At 47.5% G+C, this 21,770-nt stretch overlaps 1 long non-coding RNA gene across 1 annotated transcript; it reads right to left on the bottom strand.

Moving 5' to 3' along the window:
* Positions 1–5,303: 5,303 nt before the first annotated feature.
* On the bottom strand, positions 5,304–10,967 carry LOC109501565. The gene is made up of 3 exons (XR_006601273.1): positions 10,659–10,967; positions 9,785–9,847; positions 5,304–5,369 (listed from the first exon to the last, which is right to left on the bottom strand). It is a non-coding gene; the product is annotated as an uncharacterized LOC109501565 (long non-coding RNA).
* Between the last annotated feature and the right edge of the window lie 10,803 nt (positions 10,968–21,770).

Below are 21,770 nucleotides of genomic sequence, written 5' to 3'. Positions count from 1 at the left end.
CGAGGGGGAGAAGGGCAGAGAGAGGGGGACAGAGGATCTGAAGCAGGCTCTGCACTGACAGCAGAGAGCCTGATGCGGGGCTCGAACTCATGAACCATAAGATCATGACTTGAGCCAAAGTTGGACGCTCAACCGGCTGAGCCACCCAGGTGCCCCAAACATCCAACTGTTGATTTCAGCTCAGGTTATGATCTCACAGTTCATGAGTTCGAGCCCCACGTGGGGCTCCTCTGCCTCCCTCTCTCTCTGCCCCTCCCCTGCTCACTCTCTATTTCTCTTTCTCTCAAAATAAATAAACAAAGATTTTAAAAAAGAAAGAGATTCTGGCCCAAGATCCATTCTTATGTGGCCAAACAGGGGTGGAAAGACCGCCGGCATGAGATTGTCTTTTCCAACAAAAGGTGATCAAGATTCTGTGAAGTAAATTATGATATAGGGCTGGAGAGTTGATATACCCCAGAGGTAAGACAGAGAAGGCGCACTGCTGGCCTTGCCAGCTGAAAGCAAATGACTTCTCGTGGTCCTTAATGATAAGGATGGAGAAAAACGCATTTGCCAGATCAACAGCTGCACACCAGGTACCAGAGGACAGGTTAATTTGTTCAAGCAATGAAACCACATCTGGCACAGCAGCTGCAAAAGGAGTCACCACCCGGTTAAGCTTGTGATAATGCACTGTCCTTCTCCAAGATCCATTTGTCTTCTGCACAAACCAAACGGATGAGTTGAATGTGGTAGGAATGTGGTAGGAATCACCACCCCTGCATCTTTCAAGTCCTTGATGGCACTAATTTCTGCAATCCCTCCAGGGATTGCTTTTAGTTTATGATTTTCCTAGGAAGAGGCTGGTGTAGTCACTTCCACTTGGTCTATCCCTCCACTCCTAGGTCAGGGAACCAGTGTGGGGATTCCGGCAGCCGCCGGGTGCATCTATTCCAGTTACGTAACCAGAACTGGGAAATTAGCCCTAAGACGGGTTCAAGGGCCCACTGGCCCACGGTGAGACAGACCTGAGCTAAAACTCCGTGATTACCTGACCTCCATAAGCTCCTACTCCGACTGGTGGGCCACAGTGACATTTTGGGTCTCCTGGAATTAGTTTCAGTTCACAGCCAGTGGCCAGTAGTCCCTGATGGCTTCCTTTCCCCCAGTGCACAGTTACCCTGATAAAAGGCCATTGGTTTGGGAGGGAAGGCTAGGAGAAAGATTAACAGTATGCATTTTGGGCAGTGTACTCTTCTTTTTTAAAAAAAAAATTTTTGGGGGCGTCTGGGTGGCACAGTCGGTTAAGCATCCGACTTCAGCCAGGTCACGATCTCGCGGTCCGTGAGTTCAAGCCCCGCGTCAGGTTCTGGGCTGATGGCTCGGAGCCTGGAGCCTGTTTCCGATTCTGTGTCTCCCTCTCTCTCTGCCCTTCCCCCGTTCATGCTCTGTCTCTCTCTGTCCCAAAAATAAATAGACAGAGCATGAACGGGGGAAGGGCAGAGAGAGAGAGAGACAGAACTGGAAGCAGGCTCCAGGCTCTGAGCCATCAGCCCAGAGCCCGATGCGGGGCTCGAACTCACGTACCCTGAGATCATGACCTGAGCCGAAGTCGATGCTCAACCGACTGAGCCACCCAGGCGCCCCAGCAGTGTACTCTTCTTGAGGGAGGATCCACCTTCCCCTTCATTCAGGGGGTACTGGTCTGTAAACTGGCTCAAGTCTGGAAAGTCTATTTTTATGATTCAGCTTAGAATTTTGTTCTCTTGACCTAGAACTTTTCTGTTTATATGAGAATTTATTAGGCTTCTCATCTATCTCTCATATCTCACCATGATCGACTGGCCAATGCCATAATTTTTTGTAAGTCAGACTGTTGTGGGTTTTTTTTTTAAGCTGATTGATTGATTTGATTTTACTTATTTTTTGTTTTTTGAGAGAGAGCACAAGTGAGCAAGGGGGAGAGAGAGAGAGAGAGAGAGAGACAGAGAGAGAGAGAGAGAATCCCATGAGAGGCAGAGAGAGAGGGAGAGAGAGAGAACTGGGGCTCAAGCTCACCCAGAGTAGGCCTTGAGCTCACCCGATGCAGGGCTCAAACTCATGAACCGTGAAACCATAACCTGAGCTCAAGTCAGGTGCTTAACTGACTGAGCCACCCAGGTCCCGATTGATTTTATTTTCAAGTAGTCCGTACACAACCCCAAGACCAAAAGTCGCATGCTTTACCAACTGAGCCAGCCAGGCGGCCCTATTAAATTATTTAGTAATCTCTACACCCAACTTGGGATTTGAACTCACAATCCTGACATCAAGATTTCCATGCTTTTCCAACTGAGCCGGCAAAGCACCCCAGGTCAGACTGTTCTAATTTCTGGTTTGGCTCTGCTGTTCATTATGGTAACGACTCCCACCTTGCTTTTGAGTGGTTGAGTACAACCACCTGGCTCCTGCCACCCCAGGATCCAATTACTCCCTTTGCATTCAGTTTTACCAATTCAGAGACTGCAGTGTCCTCCGTAAGGTCTGGTCTTACAGACAGAGAAGAACAATCACGAAGCTCTCCTCACAGGTTGGTTTTTGTTTTTTTGTTTTTTGTTTTCCATCCGAAACCTCCCAGTGTGTGTGAGTAGATCTTAAATGACATCCCAGTTCCCCTAACCCTTTGAATCCCTTCCTCTACCTTAGACCAAGGCAGGTCTGGCATTTCCAACTTGCTCAGTGTGGGTCACCTTTTGGCCCATGTTTCAGGCAACGAATCACACTGTTAAAATCCTGTGTAACCCGCTAGGGTGCAACATTAAATGCAGAAGCTGAGGGGCGCCTGAATGGCTCAGTTGGTTAAGTGTCCTACTCTTGATCTTAGCTCAGGTCTTGATCTCAGGGTGGTGAGTTCATTGGGCCCTGCACGGGGCATGGAGCCTACTTTAAAAAAAAAAAAAAAAAAGAAGAAGCAACAGAATCTGTGCTTAATGAGCTCATATCAGCAAGTTCAGCTTGGTCAGATTTTATGTTCCTTCCATCATCATCCCACGCCCTTACTATCCATTTCACACATGTTCTCTAAATTTCTGTCAGCGTAAGTTAGAACAGCCAAGTAGTTCTTTTGGAGTATAATATACCTCCTCATAGGTCACACTTTGTACCTCACCTTTAGGGGCCTGCTGGGACTTGAGTCTAGTTATAAATCTAAAGCAGAGAAGGGTTGTGGGTGTGGGTCCTGAGGAGGATAGACCTTGTCTTGCATGGCTACTACCTCAGGGGAGGCCATTACTATTTCCTCAGGCAATGCGAGGTTAATTAACTCAGACGGGGGTAGGGAAGCCATCCCCACTCCAACTTTTAAGATCCCATTCCTTCCTAAACCAATGCCCTTGCTTTAACAGCAGACACCCTGTGAGGCTGGGATTTCAACTTGTGTGGTAGTTCAGCAGGATGAGATTCTGTGTTTGAGTTTCAGCAATGTCCACCTGGCAGCTGGAAGACATAGGTCTCTTTGAGGACACACATAAGTACCTTTGAGGTCATTTATGTGGCACTTGAGTTTAGAACTTGAATCTCTAAACTCTTCCTTTTCTTTCCTCATTTCATACAGTAACAATAGGAATAAGAAGCCAATTTCATTGTTCTTGTTAATTTGCCAAAAATGTTAGAGTAGCATATACACAATCACCCACGTCCTTGCTTCTTATAAGTGGTTGATTAAGAATATCCAGGGGCGCCTGGGTGGCTCAGTCGGTTAAGCGTCCAACTTTGGCTCAGGTCATGATCTCACAGTTCTTGAGTTCGAGCCCTGCGTCGGGCTCTGTGCTGATAGCTCAGAGCCTGGAGCCTGCTTCTGATTCTGTGTCTCCCTCTCTCTGCCCCTCTCCAATTTGCACTCTCTCTCTGTCTCTCAAAAATAAAATAAACATTGGGGCGCCTGGGTGGCGCAGTCGGTTAAGCGTCCAACTTCAGCCAGGTCACGATCTCGCGGTCCGGGAGTTCGAGCCCCGCATCAGGCTCTGGGCTGATGGCTCGGAGCCTGGAGCCTGTTTCCGATTCTGTGTCTCCCTCTCTCTCTGCCCCTCCCCCGTTCATGCTCTGTCTCTCTCTGTCCCAAAAATAAATAAAAAACGTTGAAAAAAATTTAAAAAAAAATAAACATTAAAAAAAAAAAAAAGAACAGCCAAGGTGGGGGCGCCTGAGTGGCTCTGTCGTTAAGCATCTGACTTTGGTTCAGGTCATGATCTCACAGTCGTAAGATCAAGCCCTCAGCGGGGCTCTGTGCTAACAGCACAGAGCCTGCTTGGGATTCTCTCTCTCCTTCTTTCTCTGCCCTTTCCCTGCTTGCACAGGACTCTCTCTCAAAAATAAATAAATAAATAAATAAATAAATAAATAAATAAATAAATAAATAAATAAATAAAAGGAATATCCAATGGTGATATTTTGCATATCTCTGTCGCCAGATCATGCCATGGACAATCAGTGCTCTCTCTACTACTGGAAATAGAATTATTAGTGTCTTTATATCTAATCAGATTATAGAGTCAGTTCCAGAAACCCCAGAACCAGTTCAGAAAACTCATCTTTAAAAAAAAAAAAAAAAGTTTATTTATTTATTTTGAGAGAGAGGGAGACAGAGAGACAGAGTGGTAGGGGCAGAGAGAATAGGAGAGAGAGAATCCCAAGCTGACCTGAGCGGAAATCAAGAATTGGGCGCTTGCTTAACTGACTGAACCACCCAGGTGTCCACCAGAAAACTCATCTTTTTTTTTTTTTTTTTTTTTTTGAGAGAGAGACAGAGACAGAGACAGAGCATGAGTGGGGGAGGGGCAGAGAGGGATGGAGACACAGAATCCAAAGCAGGCTCCAAACTCTGAGCTGTCAGCACAGAGCCCAACGTGGGGCTTGGACTCACCATCTGTGAGATCATGACCTGAGGCAAAGTCAGACGCTTAACCGACTGAGCCATCCAGGCGTCCCTCAGTTTTAAAGTTCTGTTTATCTAGGGGCACCTGGGTGGCTCAGTCAGTTAAATGTCCAATTCTTGATTTTTGGCTCAGGTCATGATATCACAGTTCATGGGTTCGAGGCCCAAGTCAGGCTCTATGCTGACGGTGTGGAACTTCCTTGGGATTCTCTCTCTCTCTGCCCCCCCCATCTCTCTCTCCCTCCCAATATAAATAAATAAACTTTAAAGTTCTGTTTATCTAGAACCGCTCCCAGTACTGACCAAAATCTGTATTAGTCAGGTCTCCAGAGAAACAGAACCAATAAGAGATAGATTGATTAGATAGATAGATAGATGATAGATAGATAGATTTATTATAGGAAATTGACTCACGTGATTATGGAGGCTGAGAAGTCCCAGGATCTGTGGTCAACAAACTGCAGTTTGGTATTGCCTTTAAAAAAAAATTTTTTTTTAAATGTTTATTTATTTTTGAGAGAGGGACAGAATGCGAGCGGGGGAGGGGCAGAGAGAGAGGGAGACACAGAATGGGAAGCAGGCTCCAGGCTCTGAGCTGTCAGCACAGAGCCCGACACTGGGCTTGAACTCACGAACTGCGAGATCATTACCTGAGCCGAAGTCGGACACTCAACCGACTGAGCCACCCAGGCACCCCTGGTATTGCCTTTTATTGAAATGTATATAAATAAAATCAATAAGCTTGTATTACTTGTATATTACTTCTATTCTGTCAGTGGACATTTCCATTGTTTCCAGTTTAGTGCTATCAGGAAAAATGGGGCAGTGAGAATTCTTGTACTTGTTCCTCGGGGGCACGTGTGCATGTATTTCTATGGGTGTGTACAAGTAGCAGTTCACAGACTATGCAATCTTTTTTTTTTTTTTTTAACGTGTATTTATTCTTGAGAGAGAGAGACACACAGAGCATGAGCAGGGGAGGGGCAGAGAGAGGAGGAGACACAGAATGGGAAGCAGGCTCCAGGCTCCGAGCTGTCAGCACAGAGCCCGACACGGGGCTCGAACTCACGAACTGCGAGATCATGACCCGAGTTGAAGTCGGTCACTCAACCAACTGAGCCGCCCAGGCGCCCCCAGACTATGCAAATCTTAAACTTTATCAGAATAGAACTGAGCTGTTCTCCAAAGCGTCTGTGTTAGTTCACACCCCTACCCGCAGTGTATGAGAACCCTTGTGGCTTCACGTCCTCCCCACCACTTGATATTTTCAGACTTTTTACTTTGAGTGTTGTCAGTGGGTGTGTATTTTCTTGATGATTAATGAAGTCACACACCCTCTCCAAGGTTTATTTGCCATTTGGGCTTCCTATTTTGTGGTGTATCTATTTGAATTTCTTGCTCATTTTTCTATTAGGTTTTATGTCTTTGTCTTATTGATTTGTGATACTTCATTTTATGGGCTGAGTGTAGGTCGCTTGTCAGTCTATGTGTTCCAGATTTGTTCTCCTACTTTGCGGCTTAACTTTTCACTTTCTTTTCCTTTTTTTTTTTTTTTCCATTCAAATGTAATTAACATACTGTGTTATATAATAGTTTTGGGGGTACAATATAGTGATTCAACAGTTCTATACATCTCTCAGTGCACTTTCTTTTTTATAAAACTTAATTCGCATACTATATTATTAACCCTTTTCCTTTTCGCCTTTTAATTATGTTTTGCTTGTATAACCCACGGAATATTTTAAAAATTTAGTGTAGGCAAATGTGTCAGTCTTCTTCCGTAGGCTTACTGTTTCCTTTTGTATACTGTTTAAGATGTCTTTGCCTATTCTAACATCATGAGAATAGTTTCCTGCGTTATTTTCTAGAGGCTTTATTGTTCTGCCTTTTACATTTATATCTATGATTCACCTGAAGTTGATTTTTTTAATTAAAAAAATTTTAAGATTTTATTTTTGAGTAATCTCTATGTCCAACATGGGCTTCAAACTCACAACCCTGAAATCAAGAGTCCTATGCTCCACCGACTGAGCCAGCCAGCCACCGCCAGTTGATTTTTGTATACTGTAATGTTATACAAGCCTTGGGGATATTTCCTCACCACTCTTCACTATCCCCCTTTGTCATAAACCAAAGGTACATATACATGTGGGTTTGTGTTTCAGTTATTTATTCTATTTTGTTGGCCAGTTTCTCTGTTCTTGTACCAATATCACATTGTCTTAATCCTCATAGCTTCATTGTAAGTCTTTATATATGCTAGACCAAAGACTCACATCTTCTTCTTCTTGAAGAGTGTCTCAGTTATTCTTGGCCCTTTGAATCTCTCTATAAATGTATAAATCAGCTTGTTAGCTTCCGTTCTTAAAAAACCCTGTTGGGATTTTATGGGGGATTGCAGTGAATCTCTAGATAAGTTGGGGGAGAATTGCCATTTTATAATACTGTCTTCCAACCCATGTTCATGGTATATCTCTCTATTTATTTAGGTCTTCTTTAATTTCTCTCTTTTTAAAAAGTTTATTCAGCGGCACCTGGGTGGCTTAGTAGGTTAAGTGTCCAACTTTAGCTCAGGTCATGATCTCACGGCTCATGAGTTCGAGCCCTGTGTCGGGCTCTGTGCTGACAGCTCAGAGCCTGGAGCCTGCTTCCGATTCTGTGTCTCCCTCTCTCTCTGTTCCTCCCCTGCTCTCACTCTGTCTCTCTCTTTCAAAAATAAATAAAGATTAAAAATTTCTTTTAAGGTTATTCATTTATTTTTGAGAGAGAGAGTGTGCACACGCGTTCATTCGTGTGCAAACAGGGGACGGGCAGAGAGAGAGGGAGAGAGAGAGAATCCCAAGCACGCTCTGTACTGTCAGCACAGAGCCCAATGCAGGGCTTGATCCCACAACCTTGAGATCATGACCTGAGCTGAAATCAAGAGTCAGATGTTTAACTGACTGAGCCACCCAGGTGCCCCTAATCTCCCTTAATATTATTATATAGGTTTCCTATTAGAGGTCTTCAACATATTTTGTTAGAATTATTCTTAGATATTTGATATTTTTTATTCAAATGTGAATGGTATATTTTATAACTTACTTTTTCTGCTTGTTGCTGACATTGATTTATATGAAACATTTATTTTTGAAAATTGATCTTGTATTCTGCAATATTGCTTAACTGCCCTCTTAATTCTTATAATTTATTTACAGATTTCTCTCAATTTTCTGTATCACAATTATATCATTTGTGAATAATGACAAGTTTATTTCTTCTTTTCCTTGAATCCTTTGTTCCTTCCCCTCCCCCCCCCCCTTGCATTAGTTAAGACCTCCAGGACAATGTTAAACAAAATTGAATAGAAAAATAATAGGGAGCATTTTGTTGTTGATCTCAAAGGGAAAAGTTTCAGCATTTCACTGCTAAGTGTGTGTGATGTTTAGTCATGGGGATTTTGAAGTTATTCTGTATCAAATTAAGAAGTTTTCACTAATTCCTTAGTTTATTAGATTTGACTTTTATTTTTTTTTAAGTTTATTTATTTTGAGAGAGAGAGAGAGATTGTGTGCGCATGTGTATGCACATACATGCACAGGGGAGGAGCAGAGAGAGGGTGAGAGAGAGAATCCCAAGCAGGCCCCATGCTGTCAGTGCAAAGCCCTTCCCGGGGCTCCATCTCATGAACTGACCTGAGCCGAAACCAAGAGTCAGATGCTTAACTAACTGAGTGCCCCTAGATTTGACTGTTTTAAATCATGAATGGATGTTGAATTTTACCCAACACTTTTCTGCCTCTATTGCTCTGCACTGTCCCCTTTGTCACAAATCGAGTGTCCATATATGTGAACAAAATTATTTCATTTTTCTCAATATTTGGTGCATACAGTGAACTACACTGCTTTTCAGATGTTAAAATAACTTAATCTTTTGCTGAGGTGAACATCATGATAAATCATCCTTTTTGTAAATGGCTAGATAAGTATTTGTTTATAGTCTAGATTTTGCTTCTAGAACTTTGCATCTGTGATCATGAATCTAATTTCCCTTTCTTAAAATGTCTTTATCAGTTTTGGTATCAAGGTTATGCTTGCCTTATAAAATGAGTTGGAGGAAGTAGCCTTTCTCTCTATTATTTGGAGGAATTTGTATTCAATTGGCATTATTTTTTCCTTAAATATGTGGTGGACTTCCTTGGGGCCACCTCTGGGCCTGGTATTTGATTTGTGGGAATTTTAAAAATATGGGCTTTATTGAGATGTAATTCACATGCCGTACAATTCCACCACTTCAAAGTGTGCGATTCGAATGGTTTTTAGTACATTCACAGAGTTGTGCGATCATCACCACAATCAATTTTGGGACATTTTCACCAGCCCCAAAAGAACCCCAAACCATTAGCAGTCACTCCCCTTCTGTGGGAATGTTTTAAATTACAGATTCAATCGAGACTGTCCTGCTTCCTTCACGGTCAAACTCAATGCCTACACTTCAGGATCAGCTCTTCCCTGAGACTCCTGCTCCAGGATCGATGTCACTGAACAATGAAATACTGACTTTCCGTGGCGCAGTGCTGGGCACAGAGGCACACAGAAGGGAGATGAATGAATAGGGCAGAGCGCTCAGGCTTTACAGAACCCTGAGTTTTAGCATCAGGTGAGAGCTGAGCCTTTGGACAGGCTTAAACTCTGAATCTGCATCTTTGCCAAGTGGGGAGGCTAATCCCTATTTTTCAGGACAGAGGTGGGACAACTGAGAGAACGTGTGTGAAAGCACTTTGCAAACTGTAAAGTATTAGGGTATTATTACCGAAGGGCTGCCAGTTTAGCTAGAGAGACACAAATGACAAGTCCCGATACGTGTGCAATGCTAGCATGTACAACAATAACAATATTTTTGAGTACTCACCATGTGCTGAGCACTGTTTTGTGTGTTGTATATGCGTCCCCGCATCGGATTCTTGCAAGACCCCTGTTAAGTAAGTGCTGCTGTTATTTTTATTTTTACATTTACAGATGAGAAGAGTGGTGCTTGGGGGTCAAGTAAGTCCCTCAAGTTTACTGTGCTACAAAGGGCCATCCGTGGGGAGGGAGGGGTTGGTCAGTTTGGACTGACCAGTGATCCAGGAGAGAACTGCAGTTATGTATGGCCTGTCAAGGAAGCCACCTGTCTTCACAAGGTACAAGTTATTCCAATAACCCTTACAAAGCAATCCCTCCCCCACCCTGGTGTCTCAATATCTCTCCTTCTCTCCACAATTTCTGTGAACGCTATCTCTTTGGCCTTCCTAAGCAGCACCCCCAGCACAACCCCAGCATCCAGATTCTTCCCATAGCTTCACAAATGAGCTCCGGGATGGACGCAGAGGCTCCTGTTTCCATGGTGATGTGGGGAGGCTGGTACACCACCAGCCAAGTGTAGGCAGGCGATGCAGAGAATTGGCTCAGGATCCAAAGGTGTCGGCAGTAGCCAGGCTCCGGGAAAAGAGATGGATCCATGAGAAAGCCAAGTCTGAGTGACTGGACCTCCCTTGAGCTCCAGAGGAACATCCACCCCCACTGCGCCCCCGGCCCTCCCTAAACTTCTAATTTGGGAGAAGATAGGACCCTTGGGAAGGGAAGCAGTGGGAGCCCCAAAGCAGAAGCTACCGCCCTTGACTTGATTGAAAATGAAGCCTAATCTTGACAGGGACAGGAAGGACTGCCCATCGCGGGGGTTGGGGGGGGGGGCGGGGAGAGGGTCGGGAGCGGGGGGCGCCCCCTGCCCAGGCCCCCTGACTCACCTGGCTCTCTCTTTCTTGCTCTGACCTCATTCTTGGAGCGCGCGCTGAAGGAAAGCAAGGCAGCCAGCAGGGGGCAGAGTCTCCCACATTCAAAGCTTCTGCGGGACTCCTGCTCCGCCACCCCTGCTCTTACCAGGATTATTTTCAGTTGACAGGCTGCAAAGGCGCAGTAGGTGGATTTCGGGACTGGAGATGGGTTCTGGCAGGGGTTCTGGGAGGCGCTCAAGCTTTGGTCTTAAGCTGTGGGCCCCACTGGGGGAGGGGTATTTAAGGCCGCAGAGCTAGGGGCTGAACTGGCAAAGGTTTCTTCGGACGTTTTACTCGATCCGTTGAAAATATTAAAAACATCCTAACCCTGAGGAAGAGTCATAGTCATCCATTCAATAACTGTTCATTGAGCATCAACAACTATATTCATGGATGGATGAATCCAGCCAAAAACTAGTGTTTCCTGATGCCTAAAAAGTTCTTAACCTTTGGGGGGGGGGGGGGGTGGGCACGGGTGGGAGGGGTTGTTACACATCCTGTGAGATTATGACAAAAAATACAGACTCTCTCCCAGGAAGAATGCACTACAAATCTATAAACATTTTCATATGATTTGGGGAGCCCTGTGAACCCCTGGAAGCTCATCCATGGGCCCCAGGGCGTAAACTCTGTCTATGATGGGCCCTGTGCTGGGCACTGAAGATCCAATAGCAAACTAGAGAAACATGATCTCTGCCCTGCCTGAGTTTGACATCTAATGGGAAATACAGATAAGTAAAGAGATGGTTAAAATACAGCAGGGAAATCCCAGTGCTGGGAGACCCACTGGCCTAGACCAGGGGCCTTACGGAGGGCTTCCTGGAGGAAGTGATGGATAAACTGAGACCTGAAGAAGTAGTAGGAGCCGGCCAGGCAAAGACCTGAGGGAGAAGACTTGGGGCTGGGAGAAGAGCACATGGAAAGGCCCTGGTGGGAAAACAGCAATCCTGAGAAGCTGACAGCAGGCCTGTGTGGCTGGCTCAGAGATGCCAGGAAGGGGACCAAAAAGAAATGAGGCTGGAGGGATAAGTGCCAGTTTAGGTAGGGCCTAGGATGCAACAGAGAACAGGGAGACAGTTGCTGCCCTCAAGGACACAGATAAGAAAGCTGGCAGGGAATGAGCCTGGATTGAGCATAGGGTCATAGGGGAGCAGGTGGGAGAAGCTTTAAACTCAGTCTTGGCGATCAGGCCCAGGGCCCAGGAAATAAATGGGGCTCAGTGATACACACACACACACACACACACACACACACACACACACACAGGCTTTATTCCCAGCACGGCCCAATGTGGGGCTTGAACTCACCACCCTGAGATCAAGACCTGAGCTGAGATCAAGAGCCGGATGCTTAACCAAATGAGCCACCCAGGCGCCTCTCAGTGATATATTCGGTGTTCTCAGAACACCCTCAACTTCTGAAAACAGCTGGATGGGGAAAGGCGGGGAGGTGTCACGAGTGTACCTTGATTTGACTGCAGCCTACCATTAGGACCTTTTATTCTTTGGGTGACCAGGGCTGGGTTGCAGTAAACTCAGCTCTGCCTACTTTTTAAAGTACAGAGTTGTGGCCAGAGGCAACCATGGCCAGAAAAGCAGAGGAGGAGAGAGAGAAGTAGGCTTGGCCCCTGGTTGGAGGCCTAGGGGTGGGGAACTGGGAGAGCATAGGATGAGACAGGGGAGCTGATGTTGCAATGATTTCTTGCCAGTGATTTGTTTTATTTAACAAACACTCATATTGTACTTACTACATGCCAGGCACTGTCCTAAACACTGAATAAATATTAACTCATAACATTCCTAGGAGATAGGCACGACCATCATCCTCATTTCACACATGGAGAAACTGAGGCAGTTAAGTAACTTGGCAAGATCAGGGAAGTGACAGAGACACCATCTGAACCCAGCCAGGCTGGCTCCAGGGTCTATGCTCTTTACCGCTAAACTATGCTGCCTCGTGAAAGGAAAGGCAGTTGCAAGGGTGAAGCATTGAATCTGGGCCTCCCACATGAGACAGATGAGAATTCCACCATTGCAGCTCCTGGGACACCGAGAAAGTACTAGAAGCATCCACTACGTGGGAGGGCCCAGGGCAGTGGGAGGCGCTATGGGGAATGGTGAGGCTCTGCAGCTGGGGAGAGCTGCCAGAAACCAAATCCTAGGGGTCCAGGACTGGAGACGCAGGAGCAGGCACCAGATAAGAGACAAGGTCAAGGGACTGGGTAAGATAGCAGCTCCTACCGTAGTCTATGAGATCTAGCCCCTGCCTCCCTTGTCACCTTCATCTCTTCCCGTTCTCCCCTCATTCACAATTTTGTCCCCACTGTTCTTTCCTGCCACAGGGCCTTCTCACTTGCTGTTGCCTCTGCCCTGAACACTTCTCCGACATGCACACACAAACACCCACCCCTCCCTTTTCCTAAGCTGACGTCCGCTCATCCTTCAGATCTCAGCCTCACTGTGGGTTCTTCAGAGAGGCCCTCTGACCTTCAATATCTGAATTAGATTTCTTCTGTTATTCCCTTATAGTAGTATCCTATTCTTTTCTTTGATCACCTATATCATAATTTGAAATTACAGACTCGATTGTCTGTTTAATGCCTGTCTCTCCCATTAGACTGCAAGCTCCTTGAGGGCAAGGACCCCATCTTATTCTCCACTGTAAACCTTGTTCCTCACCTAGTGCTGGGCATAAACATACTCCATAACATTTTGCTTAATGAGTTTATGAGTTTAGAAGGCTCTCAGAGATCTACTTGTCCAATGCTTCTTTCCCTCTACCATATGCCCAGTAGGTGATCATCTACCTTCTCCTTGGATACTCCCAGTGACAGAGAACTCACTATTTCATCAAGAGGCCCATTCCACTTTTGAAGAGATTTACTATCAAAGAAAAATTGGACTCCCTGTTACTTCTTGGTCCTAGTTCGGCCCTCTAGAACTACATGTAATCAAGATAGTCTTTTTTTGTTTTAGTGTTTATTTATTTTTGAGAGAAAGAGACAGAATGTGAATGGGGAGGAGCAGAGAGAGAGAGAGGGAGACTCTGAATCTGAAGCAGACTTTAAGCTCTGAGCTATCAGCACAGAGCCCGATGCGGGGCTCGAACTCGGGACCGGTGAGATCATGACTTAGGCTGAAGTCGGATGCCTAATCAACCAAGGCACCCCAAGATAGTCTTTTAAACAGCTGCAGAGAACCAGCATGCTCACCACCTCTGCCCTCACTCCTTGTCTGTGTCACCTAAACAGTTCTTACAGTTTTGGAAGGCTTGGTTTCTTAGCCCTTCTCTACCCTGGTCCCTTTTCTCAAGAAACACCCCCTTTGGTCAGCACACAGAATGTAGCCCGATTTATGAATTATTATCATCCTCCCCAGCCACCCCCAACTGGCATACAGTCCAGCAGGATAAGGGAGGACAGGGAAGAGAAAGTGAGAAAAGAGAGCAGTTTCTTTCTCACCAACGGTTAACTGGGGATGTCTTTCTCCAGGAAACAATGTTATTAGTGATGGCTGGGGCCCCGGGCTAGTCCTGAACTAGATGTACCATTGTCAGCTCCGTTCTGGGTCAAACGGTCTTTCTGGACCCATTTAATACCTTTTCTCTGGGAAAAAATGTGTTTGGGTTCCAAACAGGCAAGTTATATATAAACCCTTTAGATAACCAGCTTACAAATTGGGAACTGCTTCTAGAAGTATTTAGGTAACACCGAGTGGGAGAGTGAAGGGATGAGAACAGAGTGGGCTTGCTCGGAGAAGTTTCCAAGAGGTTTTTGGAGCAAAGATGGGGAAAGTGGTAAGGCACACAGGCTTCAGTCAGCAAACCTGGGTTTCAGTCTCTCAGCTCTGCACTTCATGGTTGTGAGACCTGCTGACTTTATCTAACTTCCCCTCAGGTTCCTCTCTGTAAGAAAGACAATAGTTTTTCCCTGACAGAATTGGAAGGGGCTTTTAAAGAGAGGTTGTTGCCTTCAGTACAGTGCCTGGCACATGAATGCTGAGGAGTGGTGGGTATTGTCAGGTTTGCAAAACGGGTTTTTTTTTTTCCCCTTCCACTGAGGGAACAAGGCTAACGTCCCTGAAGCCAACATGCCCCTGTCCCGCAAGCGGGAGCCCAAGCTGATTAAGGTGAAGATGGTCCTAAAGAGACATTCCAAAGGATGGCTTCGAAAAGGGGGCTCCAGAGGGGAGTTAGGGGGACAAAAGGGTAGGGGCTCCGAGAGCGGCCAAAGACGGTGCTTCATCACACACTGTTTCTGTAGAGTGTGTGTCCGTGTGGGTCCTGTGAGGCTCTGCTGACTGTGCGTGTCAGTATGACAATGTGTGCAAAACTTCTACCAGTCAGTGGGACTCAAGATTACCCTCCGTCAGGCTCCATTACTCAGCTTTCTGCAGTTCCAGGCCTTATCGCTTAGCTGTCTGCCCTCTGGCCTCTTCCTTTTGTTTACCAACTTGGCTGGCTTTCTCCTCTGGGAACAAAGGAGGTGTTCAGTTCTGGGCAGTGCGGGGCTCCAGCTACCCCACCCCCACTCCCTTCCCTTTCCAGGAGCACTGCCCCTCCTTGTCTCAGGCAGACCCCTTGGTTCTGAGAGGCCCCTTCCCACAGTTCCAGGGAAGGGAGAGACTGAGCTCCTGGCTGGCACCCCCTTTTTCTCACCCCCTAGCCCCCATTCTTGTCCCCAAAGAGGCCCCTAAAGCTTCACTTGTCTAGGCTGCAGGCAGCTCCTCTCCCCATTGTCTGGCCAGGATTTGGAAGCTCTGGTTTCCATAGCAACCCCTGGGCATTTAATTAAGGGAGGAGGCCTTCATCTCTTCTAGTCCAGGCAGTTCCAAATCTCTACCCGAAAAGGATACCCTGAGGGGGTGAGGAAGAAGCATTTTCCTCCAGTACAGCACAATTCTGGCTTCGGGGCTGAGCCCATTATAGCTTTCCCAGCCCGCCCCCTCCCACCTGCCAGGCCCATCCCCACCCCACACCAGAGCCGGCTGGGGAGACCTCTCAAACCAGTGAGGGCAAACCCCGGGTCCCAGGATAGCAGGGGTTTTGAGGGGTGGTAGGCACCCTCACCCATATACACTGACTGTTGCTTTGTTTACTGGGGTGGGTGAGACTTCCACACTGGCCCTGCTATCCAATTCTTTACCGTGGAATGGGTTCCGGACTCCTTGAACTCCCTGAAATGGAATGTCAAATGCTGTATATAAAAGTTCATTACAAGCGTTCTCTTGGGTACTGGGTACACAGTTTTCATCCGAGCCACAAAAGGGATCTGTGATCTCAAAACGGTCCCTAGCTCCTCTGCCATTTGCTGTGAGACCTTAGGCAAATTCCTTCACCTCCCTGGGCCTCCCAGTCCTCATCTGTAAAGGGGGATGATAATACTTCACAAGATTGTTGATGTCTGGTGAGAACTTAGTAAGGGGTGGTTGTGATCGTTTCTGTTACTATGAGAGAGGGTGAAATGGAAGATCCTGAAGCTTATCCGCTCTACACTTACATCTTATAACCATTCTGCCCTCTCAGTGGGAGGCATTCCACCCCCCCCCCCCATTCCCTCTCAGCCCCACCCAGGCTGCTGGAAAGTGCTCCCGGACTCTGATCGGAAGCTGGCAGCTTTCAAGAGCCTCGTCATGAGGTGGAATTTCCATGCTCTGGTCACTGAGATCCCAATTCCTGAAATTCCTGCCTCTGGTTTCTCAGCTGTGGCCTGTGACCACTTTTCCCCATTTCTGGTTAGGTTACTGTGTGTGTGTGTGTGTGTGTGTGTGTGTGTGTGTGTGTGTTTCCTTTTCGCAGTATTTTTAGACTTAGGAGAAAATAAACACAATTCACACACTAGCACCTTTCTGATTGTTTGGTTCCTCACAGACAGGAGGGTGGGGGCACTTCTTTCCCCTGTGACGGGTCTTCAGCTCTGTCCTCCCCATACATCCTTACCTTCTGTTGAAAATTCCCAGACTTACCCCACCCATCTTGCCCCACACTGCCTCTCCCATCCCTTTAGCGTCGATAAATGCAGATTGTAACACAATGCTGAACTGTACGTGTCTCTGGGTCTTTTATCCTTGTTATATTTTTATCTTGTTTCCCTCTTGGAAAATTCCCCCACTGTGGCATATTTTGTCCCTCTCTTCGGAAGAGGCAACTCTATCCAGGCAGCTCTTGGCTTGTTCCGTTGTGATAGCATCCAGATCCAAAGGAGGGACCGGGGAGTCCGAGGAACCGGGGACCCCAACACTTATGTTTCGGCTTCATCATCAATAAAGCAGTGTTTACCGACTGCAGCTGGGGAGAGATTTCGGTGCAATACAGCGATGAGGGGAGCCCTGAGCTCCGTGCCTGGCAGCAGCAAAGGCCTCAGTGCTGGAGCCGTTACTCCTCAGACCTGAGGGTCCCCCCCAGGACGTGGGGCTGTTTCACAGCCCTGTTTCCCTCAGTTCGGTTCACACAGCAGCCAGAGTCCTGGAGCAGGACTGGGCACTGCCAGTGTCAGGAGACGCAGGTGATCCCGGAGGCGGGGAGAGATGTGGGAAGGGCTGAGAATTAGCCCCAGGGCGGCAGAGGAAAGGATTTACTCAATCCGCAGAGAACCGGAAGAGGGAAGGATAGATTTCCTAAGAACGGCGTGCAAGGCTCTTGGTGGCACCTCTTTTCACTCTCCCTCAGGACAGAGCAAGTGTTGGGTCAGAGAGACTGAGGCTGGTCAGCAGAGGAATGTCCTAGCTGTGGATGAAGCCTCTGGCTCAGGAAATCCAAAGTCCTTGCTGAGGAAGCTGAGGCTCACAGAGGTCAAGGCTGGTCCAAGGTCACGAGTTAGTGTGTGCCATGCCCCGGACGCAGCCCTCGGCCTCCTGAGTGCAGAGAGGCAAGGCTTTCAACTCACAGGCTGTGCCCCTGGAGGCCGGCAGCGCCTTGGGATTAGGGGGATGGCAGAATGAGTGGGGGCTCCCGGTTTGCTTAAGATTCACAGCCCCTAGGAAGGGCTGGAAAGAACTCGAGGTAAGACAAGTGATGTCTTGCGTTACTAAAGAAAGCTCAGTGAGAGGTTGAGGAACCCACCCAAGGTCACACCCCTAGTGATTACGAGGGTCAGGACTCAGACCCCGGCCAGCCATGTCTGCACTCTCAACTTTTGCTGCCTCTAGAAGTGTTGGCATCAGGTTTTGAATCTGGCCTGGCTGCCTCCTGAGCCAAAATGCTAACGATGCTCTGTACCCTCAGAGGACTGAGGACTGAAGGGACCATGCTGGTGCAACATAGCCTACAGAAAGCAACCAACGTGGCTGTTTTCATTAGGTCTGGCTGCCCCCGGTTCTGCCTTTTCATTATTTGCTCCGTGCCTGGGTTTATACCCTTGGCTTTCACCAGCCTGGAAGCAAGGCCCCGTCCTCAGCGGTACACAGGATTGTGGGTAAACAGGTAACCACCTGACTCTGTCCTGCCTGCTGCTGGACTCTGGCTGTCTGGAGTGCATCCCCTGATGTGTCCTTGAAAACTGACTCTAGATACAGCCGAAAGGGCTCTCAGAGAGCAAGTCCAAGTTTGAATTTTGTAGATGACGACACCGGGGGGCTCAAAGGGAGAAAGTCTTGAGTAGGGTCATTCCTTCCTTTAGGTCCACAAACAGTTACTGACCCCCTTTTGTGCCCCTGCCACTGTTCTAGGCCCTGGGAAAACAGCAGGGAACCATACTCTGGTTCTGCCCCCACAGGGTCCACCTTAGCAGAGGGGAGGAGAAAGATAATCAACAACAAAATCAGGCAGCAAAAAACATAAACCAGAAAAATAGCACAGTGACAAATGCCAGAGAACATGAAAGAGAATGAGTGGGTGGCCACTGTAGCCTCAGTGACCTCTCTGGGTAGATGACACTAAACCTGACACGAAAGGTGCCAGCCGGGACAGTCAAGGAGAAGGGCATTCCTGCCAGAGGGAGAGCAGTGAAAGGCCCCGAATTTGCTCGCATTCACAGAAAGAAGATGCTTCGGGAAACTTTAACATCAATATAGACGTAAACGTGTCTGTGCGCTGCCTATGTGTATATATAAGTAAATGTATATGTATATAAAGTGTGAGTGTGTATACATTTTAGCGTGTGATTCACATGTCATTTCTGACTGTGACTTGTGGACAGAAAGTTGGGAAGCTATTACTGAAGGAATCAAAACAAGTTCAGTGTGGCTGGAGCAGAGTGGGAGAGAGTAAGACCCGAGGAGATGGGGTCAGCCGGGGGCAAGGGCAGCCGGTCATGTGTGGCTCCAGACGCCGGGATGAGAACTGGGATTTTATTCAAAGTGGGCCTGACCCCCTCCGAAGACTTAAGTGGAGGATGGACAGGATCTATGTAGTTTCTTGGTTTTGTTTTTATTCTAGCCATCTATTTATTAAAAAAATTTTTTTAAGCTTATTTATTATTTTTTTATTTTTTTTATTATTATTTTTTTTAATTTTTTTTTCAACTTTTATTTTATTTTTGGGACAGAGAGAGAGAGAGAGAGAGAGCATGAACGGGGGAGGGGCAGAGAGAGAGGGAGACACAGAATCGGAAACAGGCTCCAGGCTCTGAGCCATCAGCCCAGAGCCTGACGCGGGGCTCGAACTCACAGACCGCGAGATCGTGACCTGGCTGAAGTCGGACGCTTAACCGACTGCGCCACCCAGGCGCCCCAAGCTTATTTATTTTTGAGAGAGAGACAGAGAGAGACACACACACACACACACAGAGACACAGAGACAGAGAGAGAGATGGGGAGGGGGCAGAGAGAGAGGGAGAGAGAATCCCAAGCAGGCTCCACGCTGTCAGACCAGAGCTAGAGAGGGCAGAGGAGGGCGGGGGAATTGCTACACGGCAGGAGGAACAAGTGACTGCACTTGGGGGTAGGTCTGGCGGAGGGTCCACATCATTGTCCACCTCACTCCCATGTTGCTGAGGTGTTTCCCTCCCTTCTGACCCCCCCTTAGCATGAGGCCTCCCTACTACTCACCCAGCAAGTGGCCATCTTGGTCCTGACCAAGCCCTGGTGGTGGCAGGGGAAGCCAGCTGTGGCCTCACCAGTCTCCCGACTCCAGTGCCCGCTCCCTGTGTGGCTGCGCTGAACTTCCTCTGACTGCCTTCTGCTCTTCTGTTCCTCCAGCTCGGCCCGAACAGGACAGAACACGGGCTTCTTTCCCTGTTTCACCTCCCGCCCATTCCTCAGCCATTCCCGTACTTCCCTCCTAATTCTCAGTCCAGCTCACGTAGCTCTGGGTGTATATGTGTGCATGTGTCTTTTCTCCTCCTATGTACATCTTTTTTTTAAAAATATTTTATTTATTTTTGAGAGAGAGAGAGAGAGAGAGAGAGAGCTGGGGAGGGGCAGAGAGAGAGGGAGACAGAATCTGAAGCAGGCTCCAGGCCCTGAGCGGTCAGCACAGAGCCCGATGCGAGGCTCAAACTCACGGAACTGTGAGTTCATGACCTGAGCCGAAGTCGGTCACTTAACCGACTGAGCCACCCAGGCCCCTCCTCCTATGTACATCTTTACTCACACACACATAGGCGTGCATTCACTGGTCCTCTGTCCAGGCCTCCATCTCTCGCTTCCAAGCCATCTCATCCTGCCAGAACATTCCCTGTACTCTGGCCCCCTCTCAGCCTCCTGTTCTTGTTTTACATCATAGCTCAGTGCTACGTCCTCCAGGAGGTTTTCTTGGGAAATTCTCCTCTTTCCACTTGTTTCTTCTTCTAATCTCTCACCAGACTCATGAAGCAACACCCAGCTCCCAGGAAGAGGGGTGGAGAAGAGCACCAGCAGGAGAAAAGCCCCGGGAATGGGCCTGGCACTCACAGTGAGGCTTTGGTTTCCTCCTGGGGAACATAAACAATATCACAGAACACCAACAGCAAGCCAGGCCACTCTGTGACCGTGAAGGAGTAAGAACAAGACTTCACTGCAGTCACGTCCGAACGCAGACAAAAACAAGAACGTGTCCAAGCCGCAAATATGACCAAACACCCCCTATCCCGGCTAGTGGGAGTGGCTGCTGTTTCTTCACCAATCACACTGTTCATCCAGCTGCTTCCTCCTAACTCCTAACAAGATTTATGAAGTTTCCCAATCACAGAATTCCCCAGCTTTCTGACAACAGAGCAAACCCCCACTTCCTTGACCTCTCCCTAAATCAGCAAACGTAAGTCCAAATCCTAAGTCCTTTCTAATGTCCTTTTCCTGGATGCCCACCGTTCCATTCCATGGTGCTGTGTTCTCCTTGTTGCAATGAATCCCTACACCCAGTTTTGCTCAGCTGTCACTGTTGGTGGTCTTTGGCTGGAGGGCGTTGACAATCAAGGACAACATGCAGGTGTGCTTTATGTAATGTTTGAACTACAGACTACTATATTTGGGGTTGTAAGTGCATTTTATGACATTTTAGCACCAGATTTCCTTTCCTAATTATTCTCAAGGCAAAATGTCCCACCCCCGACCCTGAATCACCCTTCCAGTGAATTGGGTTGATTCTTCAGTCCTTGGGCATGCTTACCATTTTCCTGCATCTGCATTCTTCCCTCACTAATCTTACATCACAATTGAAACCCTCTTCTATCACCTTCCAGGTCACATAACCAGATCTGATCCCTCCCTCCCCATCCCTCCTATTGCACTCAGTTTTAATGAGCTAGAGGGCTCTTGCCTTGTTTCCCCTCAGAGCTGTAGGTTCTTTGAAGGCAAGCACTGAGTCTTAAAAACTTGGTTAGCACTCCAGGGGCTGCTCCAGCTAAAATGCCCAGTCAAAAGGTCAGGAGTTCCCAAGTGCTTGGGGCCAGAGATCCTTGAGATCATGAGAAACTGTGGCTTTAAACCAAGGAACGGGGTGCCTGAGTCCTGTTAAGGGATGGGGAGAAAGGGCCTCGTCCTACAGACGCCTTGGGGATGCCAGTGGCAGGTTCCTGGGAGCTCTTTGTAAGGATCCCTAGGGCAGAAAAAGACAGCCTGGATACCCTCTGGTAAGAATCAGAGTGAATTTGAATTTGCCATCACCCGGAACATCTTCGTGTATTATGTCACTGTCCCAGATAAGGAATTTATCAGAGTAATCAGAGTCAAA

Source organism: Felis catus, chromosome B4, assembly GCF_018350175.1.
Source record: "Felis catus isolate Fca126 chromosome B4, F.catus_Fca126_mat1.0, whole genome shotgun sequence".
In the NCBI taxonomy this organism is placed as follows: Eukaryota; Metazoa; Chordata; class Mammalia; order Carnivora; family Felidae; genus Felis; species Felis catus.
The sequence above is the reverse complement of the archived record's forward strand: the minus strand, read 5'-3'. Positions and strand labels throughout refer to the sequence as shown.